At 37.1% G+C, this 23,392-nt stretch overlaps 1 protein-coding gene across 1 annotated transcript in view; it reads left to right on the forward strand.

Moving 5' to 3' along the window:
* MYO16 (myosin XVI) overlaps positions 1–23,392 on the forward strand; it is a 951,959-nt gene that overhangs the window by 243,005 nt on the left and 685,562 nt on the right. The gene's annotated exons all lie outside the window — the stretch shown is intronic.

Consider the following 23,392-nt stretch of genomic DNA (forward strand, 5'->3'; position numbering starts at 1 on the left):
CGTTTATGCCTCTTAAACAAGTATTTGCAATGAATAAGTCACTGGTTGTGCAAAATTCAATAATTCTGTCTCCAGCTTCATTTCTGTCATGGAGTCCATGTTTTCCAACTACTAAATCTTCTTCTCTATTCTCAACTTTTGCATTCCAGTCACCCATTATTATCAATGCATCGTGATTGCATGTTCGATAGATCTCTGAATGTAAACGTTAGTAAAAATCTTCCATTTCCTCTTCCTTGGCTCTGGTTGTTGGTGCATATATCTGAATGATAGTGGTATTTACTGGACTTCCTTGTATGCGGATGGATATTACCTTGTCACTCGGAATATCGTATTTCAAGATTTTATATCGGAGTCTTTAGGGAAGGAAGGGAGGGACATTCCAGTGTGATTTATGGTTCATTTGTTAGTTCTGCTAGGTGGGCAAGGCCGTTTATTGGCAATTGAATTCTTTCTTTTCCCGGCCCCCCATCGGGACCTAACAAGAATATTTATTGAAGATAAGAGTCTTCAGTATGAATTACACCACAACATCAAGAAAAGAAACCCTCACCACTGGACCAATTTTCAACACCAAAAAAAAAAAACACAAAAAAAAACCCAAAACAAAACAACAGCAACAAAATGGAGAAAAGACTGAAGTTGTCAAGGACTTAATTTTATATGGATTCTCAACCAATAGTCATTGTAACACTTGTCAAGAAAAAAAAAAGTGCATTTGGCAAATCAAGAAACTAAGCTTGTGAAAGTTGAACAACAAATAAACAATATCAGAGAAATATTAATGTCTTTGAATTGTGGTTTTACAAAAAAAAATTAAATATACTAAAGCAGAAGTGGCATTCACTTCCTAAATTATATGCCATTGTAAACTCTCTGAACTTTGAAAAATGTTGATTGTTGTAGTGGGGCTTCATAGGGTTTCTTGAGTTGTGCTGACTTGAAGGCAATCAATAACAACTAAGAACAAATAAATCTATCTTGGAAGGAGGAAAACTATGTTGATTTTTGGAGGCAAGAACAGTCAAAGTTTGTCTCACATACATCAGGCACATTGTCAGAAGGGCTGTATCCTTCGAAGGAGACATCATGCTGGGAAATGTAGAAGGTCAGTGAAGGCAATAAAGATCTTCAAGGAGGTAGATTGACAGACAGTGTGACTGCAGCAATGGGATTGGGCATGATGGAGGATGGCATAGGCTAGGAGACAGTTTTGGTGTGCTTTTCATAGTGCTGCTATGAGTTTGACATAATGACACCTAACAACAATAACAATTGCTCTTCAATAGAGAAATCCTAGTTCAGTTTACTCGTGCCTCACAAACTTCGGACATGTGACTAAGAGGGACCAGTCCTTGGAGAAGGACATCATGCTTGGAAGGATGGAGGGACGGCAAAGGAGATGAGACATCAGATAAGATAGATTGACACAGTAACTGGTTTAATGGGGGTTGTTGTTGTTATGTGCCATTGAGTCGCATGCGACTCGTAGCAACACTATGTACAACAGCCTTAAACCCTGCTCTATCCTGTGCCAATTGCACTGCCTCTGACACACCCATCCCAATAACTCTAGTCACTGAATCAATCCACCTCATAGAGGGTCTTTCCCTCTTGTGCGACCCTCCACCCTCCCAAGAATTATGTAACTCTCCAAGGACCAATCCCTCCTTACAACATGTCCAAAGTATGTCAGATGAAGCCCCAGAATCCTTGCCTCCAAGGAGCAGCATGGTTTAACCCTTTCCAGGATGAATCTGTTTGTTTCCTAGCAGTCCATGGTACCCTCAGCACTCTTCTCCAGCACCGTAACTCAAAGGCATCAATTCTCCTTCTGTCCTCCCTAGTCATTGTCCAACTCTCTGATGCTTAACAAGTGATTGCAAAGTACATGGCCTGTATCAGATGCACCCTAGTCTCCAGAGTGACACCATTGCTCTTCAGTACTTTGGAGAGGTCCCTAACAGCAGACTTTCCCATCGCTATGCATTTTTTTTTTATTTCCTGGCTGCTGGTACCAAGAGAGTGTTGACTGTGGAGCCAAGCCAACTAAAGCTGTGAACAATCTCAATCTCTTTACCATCCATCCTGATGCTACCAATTGGTCCAGTGGTGATAATCTTTGTCTTCTTGACATAGCCTCAATCTGTATTTGAGACTGCAGTCCTTGACCCTCTGCAGCAAATGCTTTAGGTCCTCCTCAGTTTCAGCAAACAGAGTTGTGTCATTTACGTAATCCAGATTGTTAAGAGATCTTCCACCTATCCTGACACCACACTTCTCCTTGTAGAGCCCAGCCTCCCGGATAATCTGTTCTGTATACAGGTTGAAAAGTTATAGAGACAGGACACATCCCTGGCATACGCCCTTCCCAATTTTGAACCATGCAGTGTTTTCTTGCTCTGTTCTGACGACTGCCTCTTGGTCTAAGTTTAGGTTTCTCATTAGCATGATCAAGAGTTCTGGGATTCCCATTCTTCTCAGAGTCAGCCACAGTTTGTTACGATCCACACAGTCGAACACCTTTGTATAATCAATGAAACACAGATATACATTCCTCTTGTATTCCCTACTTACTTTCAACTAAGATCCATCTAACATTAGCTACAATATTCCTAGTACCACGACCCCTTCTAAGACAATTTCTTTTATGCGCCATTACATCAGGGGTGTATTTTCTAATTTCATACAATCAATTCCCTAAAATTAACACAGAATGGAAAATCAGTATTTGTTGAAAGTTTCAATAAATTAATATAAAATATACACAATAATTTTTGATACATACATAATAAGCCATCAGTTATTTTTGGAAGTTATCATTGTTATAATATTCATTGTGTGCTTTTCTGTCTTTTAACTCATTTCCATTTCCTTTTGCTTTGTTCCCCCAATCCACTTACAATAAGAGAAAGCTAACTTACATAAACAATAAAAATGAAAATTAGAAATGAAAAGTAAGGGTGGCACATAATAATAGTTACTTGGAACTACCATACTGTCTCTTTACTCCCAGTTTTCCCTTGGATAAAATTTCATGTGATATTGTCTTTCTTTTCACTTGTTTGCTCTTGTTACAGGTCTCTGAGGATTTTGCTTGCTCATTTCTATCTCTCACCTTTTCCATTTGACTGAGGTTTTGTTTGCTGGTTGTTTAACCGAACATATTTTCTTTTCTAGCAAGGTTTGTTTTTTTTGTGATAGCATATCCAAAATAAGCAATTCTGATTCTCTCTATTCTTGCTTTTAAGTCTGATTTATCTATTTTCTTGACTGTCTCAAATATATACATTTTTCTCAATAGCATCACCTTTCAATTTGTCATTATTCGGGTAATTGAATGTTGTTATTTCAAAGCTGTGCCATAATTATCTCAAATCCTAAAAAGTCTTATGGTCTATTTCTAAAAGTTAACTAATGAAAACTGTGTGTAATTATAGGAATAGAAATTAAGGTCCCTCTATTGATAATTAAGGAAGTTCTGGTGGCCTCATGGTTAGAAGTTGTATTACAATCCCATAGGCACATGGTTTGAATCTACCATTTGTTCCACTGGAAAAAGATCAATATTTTCCTTCCATACAATTTATTGCCATGGAAAACTTGCTTGGAGGGGCTTAGTTTTGGGTTGGTTCCTACTTGAAGACACATGACAACAACACTGATAATTTAGGACATCCTGGTGGCCTAGTGGATAAAGAGTTGCATTATCAACACAAAGGCTAGCAGTTCAAAACTTCTAGCTATTGTGCATTAGAAAGATGAGGAGTCTTCTACCATGCAATTTGTAGCCTCTGAAAATCCACTGGAGGGTCAGCTATAAGTCAATTCTGACTCAATGGCTCATAACAACAATTGAGAGTTTAAATATAGTGAAGTCATATACTTTAAAGAGACAAAACCAGGATTTTACAAAAATATATAATTGTAAGATAATAAAGGATACAAGGAGTGTTGTTTCTATATAGTTAGGCTAACAGTCATAAAGGGAGCACTGGTTGCCTAGTGATAAGAAGTTGCACTGCAATCCTGTAGGCATGTGGTTCAAATCTACCACCTGCTCCAGTGGACAAGGATGGTCAGTCTCTTCCTGAGCAATTGAATGCCTCTGATAATCCACCAGTGTGTCAGCTGTGGGTCTGTTCTGACTTGCTGGTACACAACAACAACAGCCATAAATATCGAAGTAAGTACATCAAATAAATATTGTGGAATTCAGAGGAAGAGGCTACTAATTAGAATTTGGAACATCCCAATTTAGGACTCATAACACTGAAAATAAACTTCCTAACATTTATAAGTGGATTGATGCCACTCAAAGTTAATCACAGCATGATTACAACTTACAGTAAAGAATGATGAGTTTTAGAAATCATTTGAATCCCTTTGGCTAGAGTGTCTAAATATATACTCACCCAATAAGAAGGGTAATTAGGATCTAAATCAGTAATACTTGTAATAGAGGACAGTGTCATGAACTTGCAATCAATGTGGAATGCACTCTCTCTTCAGAGAAGAGTTAGAAGACTTTCTCTAAACTCTTTCATGTTATTGTGTGCTGACTATAACAATATCCTGAATACCTTTCAGCCAAACTTCCATGGTAGAACAGAGGAGGAAGAACATCCTCATGGCCTGTCATTAAAAATCAGTGAAAACCCTTCTGCTTAAAACAGCCCAATTCTCAGTCAGTCACAGGGATGGTATGAGACTGGGTGAAATTTAGTCATTCTTTATGGGTTAGCCATGAGATAATGAGCCGATGCAACAGCAATATCAACCATAATATACTGTATTTTTTATAAAGCTAGTTTCATATTTTTCATACTTTTTTGCAATCCCAAGTTGAAAAACAAATTTTGTAAATTTTCTGTGCCATTAAATATATACCTATATGACTATATATGATGGATTAATATTACAGTTTGGAAGAATATACATATTTAAAATTTATGCAAGCTCTATTTTATAATTTATAATAATGAATATATGGAAATAAAATATTGCAGTATTTAATTTTAAATTCTAATAAACTTCTAAGGCAGTGACTCTCATAAATAAATTTCAGAAAAATTCCATTTTTTATATTAACTTCCAAATTTCCTAGAAAGTTAACAGTTGACAAAATGATGCTACATGTTGTGAAAATTATTGTATATTAGTATAAGAGCCCATGAAATAAAATCTTAGTGTGTTTATTTATTGGCAATAAATTCTGAAAGAAATATTATTTACGTGAAAGCAATATTAATTAAATGCCTACACCCATACACATTATATTTGTGATAAATTCAGCATCATAGTAGTGCTTTGAAATTTTATTTGAGTATCTACTAAGTATTCTGTCTGTAATGCAGGAAAATAATTTATATGAGGCATTTCCTTCTTATTAGTGACTTAAAGATAGATGAAAAAAGGGGGAAAATGCATCATTTAAATGCTCTAAAGACACACTTAAAATTACATTAATTAAACAACTAGTTATCAAGTGTGATAAGCTTCAGTTAGTGCTACTTGCATAAGCATCATAACATGAGACCACTTGGTAGGGAAAAAATGCCACATTTCAGATTTCTGATAATATCATGCAACTTAGTTTTGATGGTTTTGTTTTTTTCCCCACTTTTAGTTTGTGTTTTTTTTTTTTTGTCAAATTGTCTTTTCCTCAAATTTTATTTCCTGTAATTTGCTGTTTTATACTTCTTACAGATATTTTCTCCATATGGGTTTCCTAAATAGAGAAGTATGAAGGCATATTTTACTGTTAAGGGCATTGTTAAACCTTTTTTTGCTAGACGTCATTGTTATCAGGACTGTTAACCCTAATACTGTTTGATTTTCTTGCAATCCCTTCAGCCAATTTGAAAAGAATCAATTTATTCCCATGTGTATCAGCAGATGGGAAAATGTTGATCTTTAGATTTCAGTCACTGGTGCTCATTCTTTTATCTTTTTACTCTGTTGGGATAACAGACCTAGCTGTCAGCTGAACTATTAGATGCTGGTGACAGCACATTTTCTGTTCAGTGCAGAATTCGTCTGCAGTGCAGTCAGCTGTTTGTTAATAAAACAAGACCTAAAGCATTAGAAATTATGAGTCTTTAAATTCAAAGAAGCATTTGTTCTTCAAGCTATATATGAATAGCACTTTATTAAATGAAGACTCCTTTGTGGTGGTGCAGCACCTTAAAGTAACTGACTGTTAACAAAAAGGTCAGTTGTTTTAACTCACCAGGTGCTCTGCAGGAGAAAGATGTGGCTCATGCATCCATCAAAATTTATTGCCTTGGAATTCTTTTGGAAAATGCTACTCTGTCCTTGAGTATCATTAGAAGTTGGAATTGAATCAGTGGACGTAGGTTTGAGGATTTTGCTATCTAGGTATCAATATTTCCTGGATGTAGAAGTATCAGACCTCAAATATTACAAATTACTGAGTTACATTTTAAAATAATGTGTTTTACTTCATGCCACATTTTGGACACTCCTGCTTTTGTTTCAGTATTATATCAATCTCATATCCCAGATTTGGATGTTTTACTAATGGAAATCTATTGTATTTATTATATTAGATAATGATCATTTTATGAATATCAATACTTTAAAAAATATAACATATTCCTGAAAACTCAAGCCCAGACAAGCCAAATGAAAATAATTCTTCAACAGATTTATAGACTTTGTGCTCTTACTGATTGTAGGCTCAAAAAAAAAAGTACCAACTAAGCCTTCTACAGAATCTACTTTAGGAACTGTTTAGTTGGAGCAGCTGTCTTAACAGAATTTCAGAATTCCGTGTTAAAGTGTGACTAATTATCTGTCATTTACTTTCATGAAGACAGACAGAAAATAGTCATTGAATTCCCGCAATATAGCCCTGCATTTGCCACCATGCCCTTGTCTGTAATATCTTAAGTTCTAGGTACATGTTGGAATACAATATTTGTTAAGCTAATGACATGTTAAGGTAGCTGTTGTTGTTATGTGCCATCAAGTCAGGACCAACTTATAACTGACCTTCTGGTGGGTTTTCAGAAGCTTCAAATCACACAGGTAGATATTTCCAATGTTTTTTCCAGCAGAGCAACTGGTGGATTCATATAACCTGGCTTTGAGTTCGCAGCAAATAATGTATATTGACAGCAAACATATATAATATGACTATCATGTGATTGAAATAATCAGAACAAAGTATATTTATTTAATCCAATTAGACTTGAACCTACAGCATATATTAGTACTCTAGCTTTAACTTGACAGACAAAATTATCTTCTTTATGTAACAATTGAAAACTCTTAGTATATATTTTGGATTAAAAATTTAAAGACTATAAATTATGTGGAAATTACTTACAAACAAGTAAGAATATACATGTTGTAAGATTCTATTGATTTTGGTTCAAAGCAACCTAATGAGTAACAGATGGAAACATTGATCCATCTTGTACCATCTTCACAGTCTCTACCACACTCAAGCCCATTGTTTGCAGTCGTTATGCCAGCCCATCTCTTAAGGTATGTCCTTCTGTCTTTCTTTCACTGAACCTCTATTTTCTCAGGGTGATATCTTTTTCTAAGGATTGATGCCTCCAACAAGATGTCCAAAGTTTGTAAGAAGAGTTCCTCTAAGAAGCACCGTGGTTGCACATGCTTTAAGATAGACATGTTTGGGTTTTTGTTTTGTTTTTTTGTAGTCCATGAGATTTTTCAGTACTTTTCTTAAGTAGCTCAATACAAAACATTGCTTCTTCTTCAGCCTTCCTTATTCATTGTCTAACTCTCAGATGGTATTTGAAAATACCATGGGTGGATTTGGCACACCTTGGACTTTAGACTGCTATCCTTGCTTTTTAGCATTTTTGAGAGGTCTGTCAAAGCAGATTTCCCCAGTGCAACATGTCTTTTGATTTCTTGGCTGCTCTTCCATACATGTTGAGTGTGGATCCAAGTCGATGGCTTTAACAAAGATACATTTATTCTCCTGCAGTTTAGGAAATTAGAAATGCAAATTCAAAATGCCAGCTCTAAGAGAAGGCTCTGTCAATCTGAAGGAAGTATTTTTAAATTTTCTTCTCTTCAGCATTTATCAGGCAGATAATCTGTGAAGATCTCCATATGACCTGACTTTCTTCAGAGTAGAGAGACTTCCCACTTCCTGATCCTGAGTCCAAAATGATGCATTCTACTCCTGGTGATTCCCTCTAATTTGTAGTGAAGTCTTGGAAGGATAAAGGGTAAGCATATGAGAGGAAGATCCTGGATTAGATGGATTGATACAGTGTCAGAGGTAATGGAGTCAGATGTGAGAGACAGTGACATTGGCTCAGGACAGAGCAAAATTCAGAGCTGTTGTTCACAGGATTGCTATGGGTTGTAGTCAACTCAGTGGTACAAAAGAACAATAACAACAACAACAACAACAATAATCTACTTTTCAATCAGTTCCCTCTCATTTTATATTTTAGAGAGAGGAAACTTAAGGGCTATTATATTTTACTCTCAGTCCTTTCACAACTATTTGGTTTATGGAAATGAGGGAATCATTAAATAGATCCCACAATGTATCAATTTCATACATGTATTTTTGAGGGATAACTGGGTCCTTCATGTAAATTGTAGAACCTTTGATGGTCATTTATTTTTCTTCCTTAGAATTCCTATCCCATTTGTGCATCCTAATCTCAGATGAGCAAATTACAAACTATGAAAGAACAATTTAAAACAAAGAATACAAGAATAGAATTTTAAAGTTTGGCTGGGATCTTCCCCCCCATTATTTTATGTAAAGTTGAAAAATACCAGTCACAAAAGAATTAACAGTTTCAAAAAATATTACATAACTTGGAAGAGGCTGGAGAACTGAGTGCACTAACATAGTATCAAAAAGACAAATACTGCAGAAGACCATTATTGTAAAAATAAAAGGGTAATTAGTAAACATGTATGGGAAATCAAGGAGGGAGGAGGGCTAAGGATGGATAGGGGTGAAACCACAGGATTACACACTTTGTTGAATGGTGGGAGGGGAGAAAGTAAATAGGAAGGACCTGAGGGGGAAGAGAATGATTGTATGAAACACAATATGAATGAAGAATAGTATGAAACATAATGTATATGAACTTTGTAAGCAAACCAATTTTTTTTAAAAAAGAATTAATTAAATTGTTGTTGTGAAGTGCTGTCAAGTCATAGACGTTGCTGTCAAGTCGTAGACGTTTCATAACGACCCTATGAATGAAAGACCTGAACACTTGTATAACTTTCATCATTTCTCCAAGTTCACAGTTTCTGGAGGCAAGTTATTTTGGAAGTGGGTGCCACTCCCGCTTCCAAGCTTGTTTTAATCGGGGAGCTCCACCAAAAGCTGTCCACTATGGGTAACCATTCTTGTATTTGACACATCAGTGTCACAGTGTTTAACATCACAGCAACCATGAGTTACCTCTGTACAGCAAATGAACAGACCAGTGCTACACCATTTAGAAGAATGTTTGACCAAAAACAATTAAAACCAGGCCTGAGTACCATATATTTAAATCACCCACCTTTGGCTTGTTAGCATAACTTTCTATCCACTAGGCCAACTGAGCTCTCTCTATGTTGTTGTTAAGTGCCATCGTGTTATAGGCGACTCATAGTGGCCCTATGAACAAAAGACCTGGCCCATAGTACTATACAAATAGTTTCATAAAAACACATGTGACTACACATGCTCCTACGCCTATTTTTACCTTCCGTTGGATCTGATGCTTGTTGCAAGACTCACAGATTTTACTCACAGTTATGGGGTTTATTAGGGAAATAATAAAGTTGGAGAGCAAGAGAAAAAAAAAAAATCTCACAGTGCAAGTCCCGATTTAGTCTAGTAGGTTTAGTCTAGCCAGAATAACAAGGCTCAATTCCTCAATTAGTGAAAGATGAAGTTCAATTTAACAACACAATGCAAGAAGATTCTGGTTTACTCAGCCATCCAGCAAACTTCATCTCAGAGATGTTGTAAGTCAACTTTTCCTTCAACCATCCAGCAAGTAAAGCCTTTAACTGCGGTATTTATCTCCACGGTTCCTCTAGTTATACCTTGCCACAGTTTCTTCACATCAGTACCACAGTCTTTTCATAATCTTTCCACCACTGATACTACAATCTTCCACATGGGTGAAAGCACTCTTTTATATTGGCCTCACAGCTGTTGATGATTTGTAAGATCATGTGTCTGTACTTAAGGTAGCTGGATATCATGTCCCCAGGGGGGCTAATACCATGGCTAGAAAAGCCAATATTCAATGGTTCTGATACCTCAATTGATAATACCTTTTGAAAGGAAAATCAGTAGTCATGATAAATAAAAATATACTAATGAGTTAAAGAAATGAACAGAATACTATTAGTTTCAGGAAATTGGTAACAATGACACAGTTTACAAAGAAAGCAAATATATTAGTGGAGAAACATGTTTGTAATAGGTCATGAATTCCTCTGTGGACATATAAAGGTCAGAGATTCTAAAAGACAACCAAGTGGAGATTTCTCTCCTACAATTGATGTAGGAAATCAGGAGAAGGCAACAAGTTACATATATATAAAGAAGGTAACAGAAGCCTTGAAGTGGGATCAAACCAATCTATAAATATATGAAGACTGAAAGAAGAGAGAACATTTGAAAGAGAACCCAAAGCAAAACACTGAAAAGATTTAGAGAAACAGGAGGCTGTAAGAGAACTGAGAAAGAAAAGCCAGATTTAGAAGAAAACCAGAACCTTGTATTACTATGAAAGCCTGGGGGAGTGGGAGAGACACAAATGCTTGGAGAATATTTTTCCCCCATGGCAAGAGGAACATTATAATTAACAAGAAAAGCTGCTCACTGAGCATAAAAATGTGAAAAATCAAAATCTAAGGAAGTTGTGAAACATATATCTTATAACCTCAAATGTTAAAACATATTAAATTTTCTGTCATTTTTTCCATAAAATGTGCATTAATTTTATAGTATAACACACTAACACTTTAACAATACATTTTAGACTAAACAAAGACTGTGACTTCCTCTATGAAAATTTTTTCCATGTCTTTTGACAATTTTGTAATTGGGTTATCAGTCCTTTTCTTCTGGAGGGCCGATATTTTTCTATATCCTTGTCTGATATGGTATTGCCAAATTTTTGTTCCCAGTCAGTAGATTTTCCTTTCATCCAACTGGATAAAGAAAGGGAGTGTACCAGGGATGTGTTCTTTCTCCATACATTTTCATTCTGTATGTAGAATATAGATCATTTGGGAGGCTGAAATTTTATGAGGATGAGTTGGTGTCAGGATAGGAGGAAGACTGACTCATCAAGAGTCTGCATTATGCAGATGACACAACCTTGCTTGCCAAAACTAAGGAGGACCTGAAACGTTTGCTGCAGAAGGTCGAGGGATGTAGTCTTCAATATGCATTGAAGGTTAACATCAAGATAACAAATATTCTCACCACTGAGCCAATTGGCAGCACCATCACAGGTGGAGAAGACATGGAGTTTGTTAACAATTTCAGCTTGCTTGTCTCCACAATCAACATGTGTTGCACCACCAGTGAGGAAATAAAAAAGAAATTGCATTGGGAATGTCTGCTGTCAGTGACTCCTCCAAAGTGCTAAATAAAGAGCAAAGATTCAGTCAAGAGGCAGGCCATAATCTTTGCAATTCCTTGCTATGCCTCAGAGAACTGGACAATGACTAAGGATGACAGAAGAATTCATTCCTTTGAGTTGTGGTGCTGGAGAAGAATATTGAACATATCATGGACCACCAACAGAACAAATAAATCTGTGTTGGGTAGGATGAAACCAAGTTTCTCTTGAAGGCAAGGATTTTGAAGCTCCTTCTCACATATTTTGGGCATGTAGCCAGGAGAAGCCAATCCTTTGAGTAGGACATCATATTTGGAAGGGAGGAGGGGAGAGGAAGACTCTGGATGAGATGAATTGACACAGATGGGATTAGGTGGATCAGAGTCAGTAAAGGCTCTCAGGATAGGACAGGCTTCAGAACTATTGTACATAGGGTCACCATCAGTCATGTGCAACTTGATGGCACATTACAACAACAATGCATGGGAATGACTGTATGAAATGCAATATGAATGAATAGTGTGAAGCACAATATATATGAACTTTGTAAGCAAACCAGTATAAAATAAAAACTTTAAAAAAGGAAAGGCAATGAAATATATGTGCTGGTACAGGATGTTACTTAAGATAAATTATAGATTAGGAAAATTAGCACAAATATGTCAGAACAGTACTATTGAAATTATTTTCAGCTTTTGAGCAGTCCTGGGAAAAGGCCATATATTCTCAAAACAGATAAATATCAGATTAGCTAAATATACTTTTGAAAAGGCAAATTAATAGATTCATATTGTTGAATAATTAAGTGAATGAATAATGAAGAGAGATCTGACCTTTTGGTGCAGAGAATTAGTTAATAAATATTTACTAATAATGTACTTGTGTGAGTACTGCCGAAGTTCACTATGTAATGTGTTAGCAGTAATAACCATAATGTGAGGGGGAATAAGAGGCTCAGAATGAGTTTTTGCAAAGCTCCAAATTATTTTGAACTTCTATCTATGGGTCCCTGAGAGGTAACACATATTTAAACACTCGGCTACTTTTCAAGGGTTGATGGTTTGAGCTCACCCACTGTCATCTCTGAAGTTAGGTGTGGCCATATGCTTCTTTCATTTTTAAATATTTTTGTTGATTTTTCATAAAACTATACCTTTATAGTATGTTTATTTTATATACATTGTTCTATACACTTTTCATTTACATTTTTATACAACCATTCATATGTATTCTATTTGAAATTATTTTATACTAGTTTATTTACAAATTTGAATATATTGCTTTTCACACCAGATCCTTCCCATTTCCATCACCACCCCACCCATCAAATTGTGTGACCCCACAATTAACACCCCCAGCACATCCTCATCCCTCTGCTTCCATCCCCCCTTGTATCCTCATATTCATTCTATAATAATAGTTTTATACAATATTTATCCTTTGTGACTAAGTTAGTAATCTTAGCATAATGCTTTCAGTCCCTCCCAAGTTAGGTAATAGTGCTACTGTGTACTGTGTAGTTTTCCATTGTGTGAATGGAATTTCTCAATCCATTTGATTGTGTTTAGACATCTGAGCTGTTTCTATGTTATGCTGTTATGAAAATTGGTTTACAAGTAAGTCTCCATTTGTGCTTCAGTTTTCATTTTCTCTGGGTATATTCCAAGCAGTTGAATAGATGGGTCATTTGGAATTTCTAGGTTCAGCTTTTTGAGGAAACACCATACTGCCTTCCGGAGTGGTTGTACCATTTTATAATCTCACCAACAGTGTATGAGAGTTCCTATCTCTCCACATGCTCTCCAATATGTATTACTTGTTGTCCTGTTAACTTTGCCACTGCTACTGGAGTGAGATAGTATCTCGTTGTGGTCTTGATTTGCCTCCCTCTTATTGCCAGTGATTTTTAGCATTTCTTCATGTGTCTGTTGACCATTTGAATATCTTCCTCTGTGAAAATTCTTTACATGTATTTTGCCTATTTTATAATTGGTTTATCAATCTTTTCCTTGTGGAGGCTCGGGAGTATTCTCATAGCTTTTTAAGGTCATAGCTTTTTAAGGTCATAGCTTTTAAAACACTTTTAAGCAGTTCTGCCTCACACAGACAGGATTGACGTGAGTTGAAGTCAGCTGAAAGGCAACTAACAATAACAACATCTCTAATAACCGTATGGCTCTGACCTTAGATCACATGATTTCTGTTTTGCTCTAAGCTCTTTCTCAGAAACATACAATAGGTTATGCAACAATAATTCTGAAATTGTATCTTTTATTTATTTTCTGGCAATTAATTGACTCAAATTATACTGAATAAAATCCTTAGATGAGACTTACATTGTCTGAGATTTTATTTATCACCTTTAAATTTAGTAAATTTGAAACTTCTTGTGGACCCAAGAAGAAAGACTATGCATCATAGTTTTGTTCATTTTCTAGTAAAAGAAAATATTTTCTTAATATAAAATACATGTTCACTGTAAAAAAAATGATAAATGCCAACAAATATATTGTTAGAAAATTAATAATAATTCTACTTTTGGATATAATCACTGAATATTTTTATGTATTTATTAATTAAGTCAATATTTCTTCCCTCTCTCTACACACACATGTAATAGTTTGAGTATAGTTTGTAGTATACAGTTTATTTTCAGAATTTCTTTAGTCACAGTTTTAGTCTATACATTTTCTTTTCAATAATCAATTTATTTCATATGAATATCTTTAAGTATTCTTGGATTTTTTAATTGAGGCTTAATCGTCATGGTTCACATTGAAAAGGAAGAGGTTTTATATACATTTTCACTATTCCAATATTTCCTATACTACATACTTTGGACATGTTGTAAGTGGGGACAGGTCCTTGGAGAGGGACATCATGCTGGGTAGAGTGGAGGGACAGCGCAGGAGGGGAAGACCCTCTATGAGGTGGATTGACTCGGTGACTGGGCTAATCAGCATGGGTGTGTCACAGTCAGTGCGACTGGCACAGGATAGAACAGGGTTTAAGGCTGTTGTACATAGGGTCGCTATGAGTCGCAAGCACATAACAACAGCAACAACATTTATTATAAGGGAGCTCTGGTGGGCTAGTGGAAAGAATCTGCACTGCAATCTTGAAGGCCTCTGATTTGAAGGCTCTGCAGGAGAAGGATGAGCAATCTTCCTCCAAGTGATTCCTGCCTCTTAAAACCCACTGGAACGTCAGCTATGGGTTGGTTCCAACTTGAGATACATTAACAACAGCAACAATATTTCATTATAATGGCAACAAATATCACTTCAGAAATGCTTTATACATCTCATTACACCTATCTATCTATATAGGTATATATACATAGTATTTACACGTTACATTCTTGTCAATAATACTCATATTAAACAAGACACTAAAAAAAACCAAAACACACTCTACTAGGCTTGTTAGTGAATAATTGTGCCCAAAGTTACTCACTTCCAATTTATCTTCACAGACACAGCCACTTCCGAAGGTCTCAGATACTTTTTCTGGGTTTTGAATTCAAATAGTGATAAATAATAATGCTTAAATTGCTACATCTTGACTTTTCCTAAATGTGAAACACGAAGGTTAGGACTTCATTCACGAACTCCAGCATCTGTTATGTATATACATTCTGCCCATGTGCCCATTCTCCCTGTACTAAAAATACAAAATGTTCAAATAATTGTAGTGGTTTCATTAACTCAGCCTTAAGAATGTACACACTAGTCACTTAAATTCTGATTGTTTTCCTTTACTGCCTGTTTTATTTTCTAAACTTGTTCTTCTATTTAGTATGACAGTAAATAGTACTGCACATAAACATTTATGTCTTCCCAAAGGGATAATTACTGACCCCAGAAAGCTTACAGAGGAAGTTGTAAAAATGTGTTCAAATATAATTTCAACTATTATAAAATTTGAGATGGTTGTAATGAGGTTTCAAATTTTTTATTGCGATAAAAATTTACAATCGTTAAAATCTCACAGCGGACTTTAATCATAGTATGGGTTTAATAGATAGTCCCTTAAACAATAAATACTTTCCCCAACTCTACTCGCTCTTCCTTTACCTGCCAAGAATCTATAGTCTGCAGAAAAAAATATGTGCTTTTAGTTTTCTTGCTCTGCAAAAACAATAGAGACCTGTGGATAAGTCCCTGTCCTCGACTGCAGACAGATGAGTCTTCTGCTCCAGTTCCTAAAGTTCTCCTGATAGCTGGCAGATGGGCACTCAGCAGTCTTCTGGGTGAGCTGTCTCTATTACAGAAAGAGAGCCCTCTGTGAAGACATTGATTCCTGCCTTCTCAGCACCTTACTCTGGTGTCTGTCAAGGATAATTCATCCATCCTGGTGTTTGCCTGTGCACATCCTCTCTGACAGCCTCTTTCCCCAAGTTCCTTGGGCTTCCAGCTGTCCCATCTCATCTCAATTTTGGGAAAAGTGGTTGAGATCCAAAGTTTGCAGTAGTAACACTTACGACTGTTTTCCACCAGCTTCTTTAGATGCCATAAATACATTTAATAATTGGGAAAGAAGAAATGTTGCTTGGCAATTATAAGAATAATCTTATTGACAACTAACACTTAAATTAGAGTGCCTATTTCAACAACAATACAGATTGTAAAAATGGATATGGGGAAGGGAGTGGTGGTGGAAATACTAAAAAAGCACCAGGAGGATCTGTGTTTCCTGCCTTCGTTCTTTTGAACTCTTCTGGACCATCCTTTGCTTCTCCATTTTCATTATTTAAGACTTTCATTGATTGTTTTGTCTTTTTTTATCAGTGTGCTGGTAAATCAGTGTTCTGTCTTTGGTCTGATGCATTTTAACGTTTAACAATTCATTGGAGTATTCCATTAAAGAAGCAAGACAGAATTGTAGCTTTTTTTTTTTCTTAAGACTCATTTCTTCATTTTATTTCCCTATATTGTTGGTCTATCTGTGCTTCATTGACTATGGCAAAAGCTTTGGACTCTGTGGATCACAACAACAAACTATGGCTGATTCTGAGAACGGAATCCCAGAACATTTGATTGTGCTAATGCAACACCTATACTTGGACCAAGAGGCAGTTGTCAGAAGAGAGGAAGGAAACACTGCATGTTTCAAAATCAAGACAGGGGTCCGTCAGGGATGTATTCTGTCTCTATACCTTTTCATTCTGTATGCAGAACAGATCATCTCAGATGCGAGATGCTGGGCTGTACGAAAAGGAATGTGGTATCAGGATTGGTGGAAGCATCATCAACAACATGTGTTATGCAGATGACACAACCCTGCTTGCTGAAACTGAGGAGGACCTGAAGTGCTTGCTGCAGAAGGTCAAGGACCACAGCCTCCTATATGGATTGAAGCTTAACATCAAGAAAACAAAGATTCTCACCACTGGGCCAGTTGGCAGCATCAATGTGGATGGTGAAGAGATTGAGATAGTTAACAGTTTTTGTTTACTTGGCTTCACAGTCAACACTCTTGGTAACAGCAGCCTGGAAATCAGGAGACAAATTGCAATGGGAAAGTCCTCTGTGAGGGACCTCTCAAGAGTACTGAAGAGCAATGACATCAGGCTGGAGACTAAGGTCTACCTGATCCAGGCTATAGTCTTTGTAATTACATGCTATGCATCGGAGAGGTGGACAGTGACTAAGGACGATAGAGAATTGATGCCTCTGAGCTGTGGTGCTGGAGAAGAGTGTTGAATATGCCATGGACTGCTAGGAGAACAAACAGGTTTGTCTCAGAGAGGGGAAAGCTGGAATGCTCTTTGGAGTCAAGGATTCTGAATCTTTGTCTGACATACTTTGGGCATGTTTCAAGGAAGGACTGGTCCTTGGAGCAGGACATCATATTTAGTAGAGTGGAGGGACAGCTCAGGAGAGGAAGACCCTCGATGAGATGGATCGATTCTGTGATTGGGGTGGTGGGAATGAGTGTGCTTGAGACGGCGAGGTTGGCACAGGATAGAACAGCGTTTAGAAGTCTTGTACATAGGGCTGCTATGAGTCGCAAGTGACTCAATGGCACATAACAACAACAAGAAGACTCTTTTCATCTTTTTATTTTCCTATATTGTTTGTAAGTAGTAGAGAAATCTCTGAATTGTTTCCCTGGGTCACTATTAGAAAGCCGTCTTTTAGAAATGGAAGTGAGATGGCTGCAGACAAATGAACTTGGTGAGTGTGATGGTTTTTTCCCCCCTGAGATTTCACTCAGAATTATCTGCAGGTTGCCATTAAACTTTTGGAAATGCTATATACCTGGGTGGGTTTCATTTTTCTTTTGACAGGGTAGTAACAAAGGACATTCTGATATTTATGCATTTTTATTACAAAGCTTCACTAGAAACATTTAACATTTTTTGACCCTTTCATAAATCATTTTTACCCTTAAAAGAAATCTTCTTATTTCTCCACTGAAGATTTTGGTCAATACATAACAAGCGAAGGGAAGGGAGAAAAATCCTACCAAACATACCACTTTTGATATTTTGTGGAGTTCATGGCTGAATTTTTTCTCTGCCTTTTTTTCATCTCAGCTATTTTCCTTTTATCTTATTCTGATCAGTATTTGCATTCTTAAGCCTAGACAGTACTGTACTAGTACCCATTTTTCTCCTGAAGAAGGAGAAAAATGAGTGGTTTATAATCAAAGCAGTGGATGTTTTAACCAATATGATATCTATGATATCTTTTTTTTTTTTTTTTTTAGCTAACTAAATTAAACAAAGCTGCTCCTTGGAGGCAAGGATTCTGGGGCTTTGTCTAACATACTTTGGACATGTTGTAAGGAGGGACACATACTTGGAGATGGACAACATGCTTGAGAGGGTGAAGGGACGGCAGAAGAGGGGGAGACCCTCTGTGAGGTGGATTGATTCAGAGACTGGGGTAATCAGGATGGGTGTGTCAGAGACAGTGCAATTGGTACAGGATAGAGCAGAGTTTAGGGTTGTTGTACATAGGGTCACTATGAGTTGCAAGTGACTCGACGCCACACAACAACAACAACAGTTATACGTGTGTACTTACACGCATACTTTATACCAAGCCACAGAAGTTTTTAGGCATACTTCAGACTTATAGAAATATACTCTGAAACTGTGTAGTTGGTTCCACTTTGCAAATGGATGAACAGAACTAAATAGTTTGTTCTTGATCACAAAATACCTATACCTGTTATTCCATTTCTCAAATTCCTACTTAATTTTCATTTAGTTTATGAAATTATCTTTCCTTTTGCCTTCTATTTATTTCATGTTTTCCTTACCCTTCCTTCTCAAACATCTGTTCGCAACTTTTCTGCTCCTATTGTGCAATTTTCTGAGTTCTCACAGTCCATTTCCTATCCAGTGGTAGTTTCAGCACATCTACCTTCTTAATGAAGGCAAGAATCAAATATATTTGATTAAAAATCAGGTATTCTATATAATTGATTAAAAATCAGGTATTCCATGGTTTAAAATTAGAAAAAAAGCATGCAGGAGGTTACATCTTTTCACCTTTCTTATTCATTTCCTATGATGAATAAATACTTTGTGAATCTGGACTATGGGACTTAATAACAGGATGTAATGTGAAGATAATACAGTCTTGCCTGTTGAAAATGAAGACAGTTTAAAAAAACATACTGTTGAAGTCAAAGACCACAGCTCTGTACAAATTACATCTCAACAGGAAGAAAATATAATCCTGACAACTGAACCTATAAATAACTTTAGATAAATGCATATAATGTGGACATTTTCAAAGATTTTTTTTCTACTTGAATCAGTAATCATTGTTGATCTAAGCAGTAGTTAAGAAATTAAAGAACGTTTTGTATATTCAGTTAATCTGCTACAAAATACATTTTTAAAGTTTTATAAAACAAGAATTTTACTTAGATGATGAAAATAGGCTGACCTCAGCCATGACCTTTTTTTTTTTTTTGGTTAGGGTTTCCAGTAATTCATTGTGGCACTTTTCTCCCTGCCGAACCCCTCCCCCCAATTCACTTTTCTCCTTGATGAGTAAAAGAAAAACTCTTTCATTGCTATGCAATCACTCCCCTCAAGTCCACTGCACTGTGAAGCCTTCATTCTGGACTCCTGTCATGACAATAATACCTAATCATATTTCCCTTTTAAACAGTTCTCTCCCTCATCTGTTACAATACAGTGTACATCATTCTTCCCCTTCTTCTTTGTCTTCCCTCAACCCCAATGTCAGTCCTATTTTACAATAGTGGCCATATGTAAAACACTTCTGGATATAAAACTAGATAAATGAAAAAGAAAGCAGAATTTTAATGTTCAAACCATAAGGTTAGCAAAGAAATATAGACTATATGTTGGCATGCTAAAACAAGCAAATCAGTGTTAAAAAATTACAACTAAAATATTTCTTAGAAATATGGATATTATACATACCTGGCTGGGTAGATATCATGATCACGAGGGTGGTTTTCCAGGTCTAGGCTTTTATCCCTTGCACTCAGATGTGCTGACCCTGTGATTTCCCTAAACATGGGAAACTTGACGGCATAGTTTGGGGCAGTGGGCAAGTGAGTTCACATTTTTCCCTTTTTTTGAGGTGGGGGGAAAAAGAAGTATGGCTGTCAAGATTTCAACGCTCTTAATGTGAACTGATAATTAGGAAAAACCAGTCTATAGAAAAAGCACAGCAAGTGTGATAAACTAGAGGACTGAGTAAAGGGATAGAAATTGTCAGTGGATTGGTACAAATGGGGTCAGTTACCAGTCATCATAATAAAGATAGTTCAGGACCTGCTAAAGTCTCATTTACTTATCCATAGAGTCATCATGGATTAAAACAACTGGACAGCAGCTAACAACAAAAGTAACCCTTTAAATCTTCAATTATATTACGGTATTTTAAAATTTTATTATTTTGTGTGCATGTACAATCAAATAGCATCTAACTGGTACAGAAGGAGATTGTCCCTCCTTCTCCAACAAAGTAGCTAGTGGATTAGAACGATCCATGTCTGGGATTGTAGTGTAGCTTCTTGCCACTAGGCTGTCAGAGCTCCATTATACTACATTCTAAAATGAGAAGAGTAAGGATCCATTCTAAACTGTTCCAGACTGAAAAGATGTGGTCAATGTAATGAATGATCTGGATTACAACCTGAAACTGGGGAAACATAGCTACCTACATGTAACTAGAAAAACTGTTGACATGTGAATATAGTTGATGTTGTTATGTGCCGTCGAGTCGCTTGCGACTCATAGCGACCCTATGTACAACGGCCCTATACTCTGCTCTGTCCTGTGCCAATTGCACTGTCTCTGACACTCCCATCCCGATTATCCCAATCCACCTCATAGAGGGCCTTCCCCTCCTGTGCCTGCCCTCCACCCTTCCAAGCATGATGTCCTTCTCCAAGGACCGGTCTCTCCTCACAACATGTCCAAAGTATGTTCCACAGAGCCTCAGAATCCTTGCCTCCAAGGAGCCACCCGGTTTAACCCTTTCCAGGACAAATCTGTTGGTTTTCCTAGTAGTCCATGGTATTCTCAATACTCTTCTCCAGCACCACAGCCCAAAGGCATCAATTCTCCTTCTATCCTCCTTGGTCATTGTCCAACTCTCTGTTGCATAACAAGTGATTGTGAAGACCATGGCCTGTATCAAACGCACCTTAGTCTCCAGAGAGACACCATTGCTCTTCAGTACTTTGGAGAGGTCCCTAAGAGCAGACTTTCCCATGGAAATGCGCCTTTTAATTTCCTGGCTACTGGTGCCAAGAGTATTGACTGTGGATATAGAGTGTGGTTTATATAACCTTTAACAATGTGAACTGTGTTGATTTTGTAAATATTATGCAAAAGAATATGCATGCACTTAAATCTCACTAATTGACACATTAAGTTGGAAACAACGCATAGCTGACCCTTTAGTGAGTTTTAAAGGCTGTAAATTTTATTGGAGGAGATTGCCCGTATTTATCCAGTGGAAAAAAGGATGGATTTAAACCACCACCCACATCTGGGTTGGGCAGTACAAATCTCTCTCACTAGGCCACCAGAGCTGCCTTTTACTAGTACTAAGAAATACAAATAAACTAGATGTTGTTGTTGTTGTGTACCATCAAGTTGAAATGAATCCTTAGCAGAAACTCCAGTGGGTTTTCAGAGGCAGTTAATTGTGTGAGAGGAGATTGTCCATCCTTCTGTGAAGTAGTTGGTAGCCTCGAAGCATGTGCTTTCAGGATTTCAGCACAGCTTCTTGCCTCTAGGCCACCAGAGCTCCTCAGTAAACTATTTAGGGACATGGTATCTGCAACTCAGTTTCAAGCATATGAGAATGAGAAACAGAGAACAAACAAGAAAAAAAAAAGTATAAAGAATTTGTGTAAAGAGGATATAAGAGTGTATACATTTCAATATATTTGATAGTATTTTTAAATAAAAAGGTACTTAAAGTGTTAACATACTAAAGTTGTTGTTGTCGTTGTTATGTGCCATCAAGTCATTTGCGACTCATAGCGACCCTATGTACAATAGCCCTGAACCCTGCTCTATCCTGTGCCAATCGCATTGCCTCTGAGACGCCCATCCCGATTACCCCAGTCACTGAATCAATCCATCTCATAGAGGGTCTTCCCCTCCTGTGCTGTCCCTCCACCCTCCCAAGCCTGATGTTCCTCTCCAAGGACCTGTCCCTAATTGCAACATGCCCAAAGTATGTCAGACGAAGCCCAGAATCCTTGCCTCCAAGGAGTAGCTTGGTTTAACCCTCTCCAGGATGAATCTGTTTGTTTTCTTGGCAGTCCATGGTACATTCAATACTCTTCTCTAACATCATAGCTCAAAGGCATCAATTCTCCTTCTGTCCTCCCTAGTCATTGTCCAACTCTCTGATGCATAACAAGCGATTGCAAAGACCTTGGTCTCCAGAGAGACACTGTTGCTCTTGAGTAGAGAGGTCCCTAACAGCAGACTTTCCCATCCCAATATGTTGTTTGATTTCCTGGCTGCTGGTGCCAAAATTGTTGATGTGGAGCCAAGCAAACTGAAGCTGTTAACAATCTCAATCTCTTCGCCATCCATCCTGATGCTACCAGTTGGTCCAGTGGTGAGAATCTTTGTCTTCTTGACATTGAGCCTCAGTCCATACTGAAGGCTGCAGTCCTTGACCCTCTGAAGCAGTACATGAGGTCTTCCTCAATTTCGGCAAGCGGGGTTGTGTCATCTCCATAACGCAGATTGTTAATAGATCTTCCACCAATACTGATGCCACACTTCTCCTCATAGAGCCCAGCCTCTTGGATAATCTGCTCTGCATACATGTTGAAAAGGTATGGAGATAGGACACAGCCCTGGCGTACACCCTTCCCAATTTTGAACCATTCAGTGTTACACTGCTCTGTTCTGATGACTGCCTCTTGGTCCAAGTATAGGTTTCGCATTAACACGATTAAATGTTCTCCGATTCCCATTCTTCTCAGAGTCAGCCACATTTCCTAAAATGACATTAATGGTTTATGAAAAAATTAATAATACTAAAATGCTAAAAGTTTTTAATGTCATTGTATACTTTGAGTCAGAATCAACTCATAGATGACCCTCTAGCTATTTTTTTTTTTTAGAGATAATAAATCACATTGGAGGAGTTTCTCATCTTTGGTGGAGCACTTAGTGGACTTGAATCATGTGTCTTTTAGTTGACAACACAACTCTTTACCCAGAAATCCACTAGGATTTCCCTACTTCTAAATAGGGAATTTGTTATATCTGATGAATTTGTATTTAATGTAAATGAATAAAAGTT

The sequence above is a fragment of the Elephantulus edwardii genome, unplaced genomic scaffold, assembly GCF_000299155.1.
Source record: "Elephantulus edwardii isolate Elephantulus edwardi_28Jun2011 unplaced genomic scaffold, EleEdw1.0 scaffold00147, whole genome shotgun sequence".
In the NCBI taxonomy this organism is placed as follows: Eukaryota; Metazoa; Chordata; class Mammalia; order Macroscelidea; family Macroscelididae; genus Elephantulus; species Elephantulus edwardii.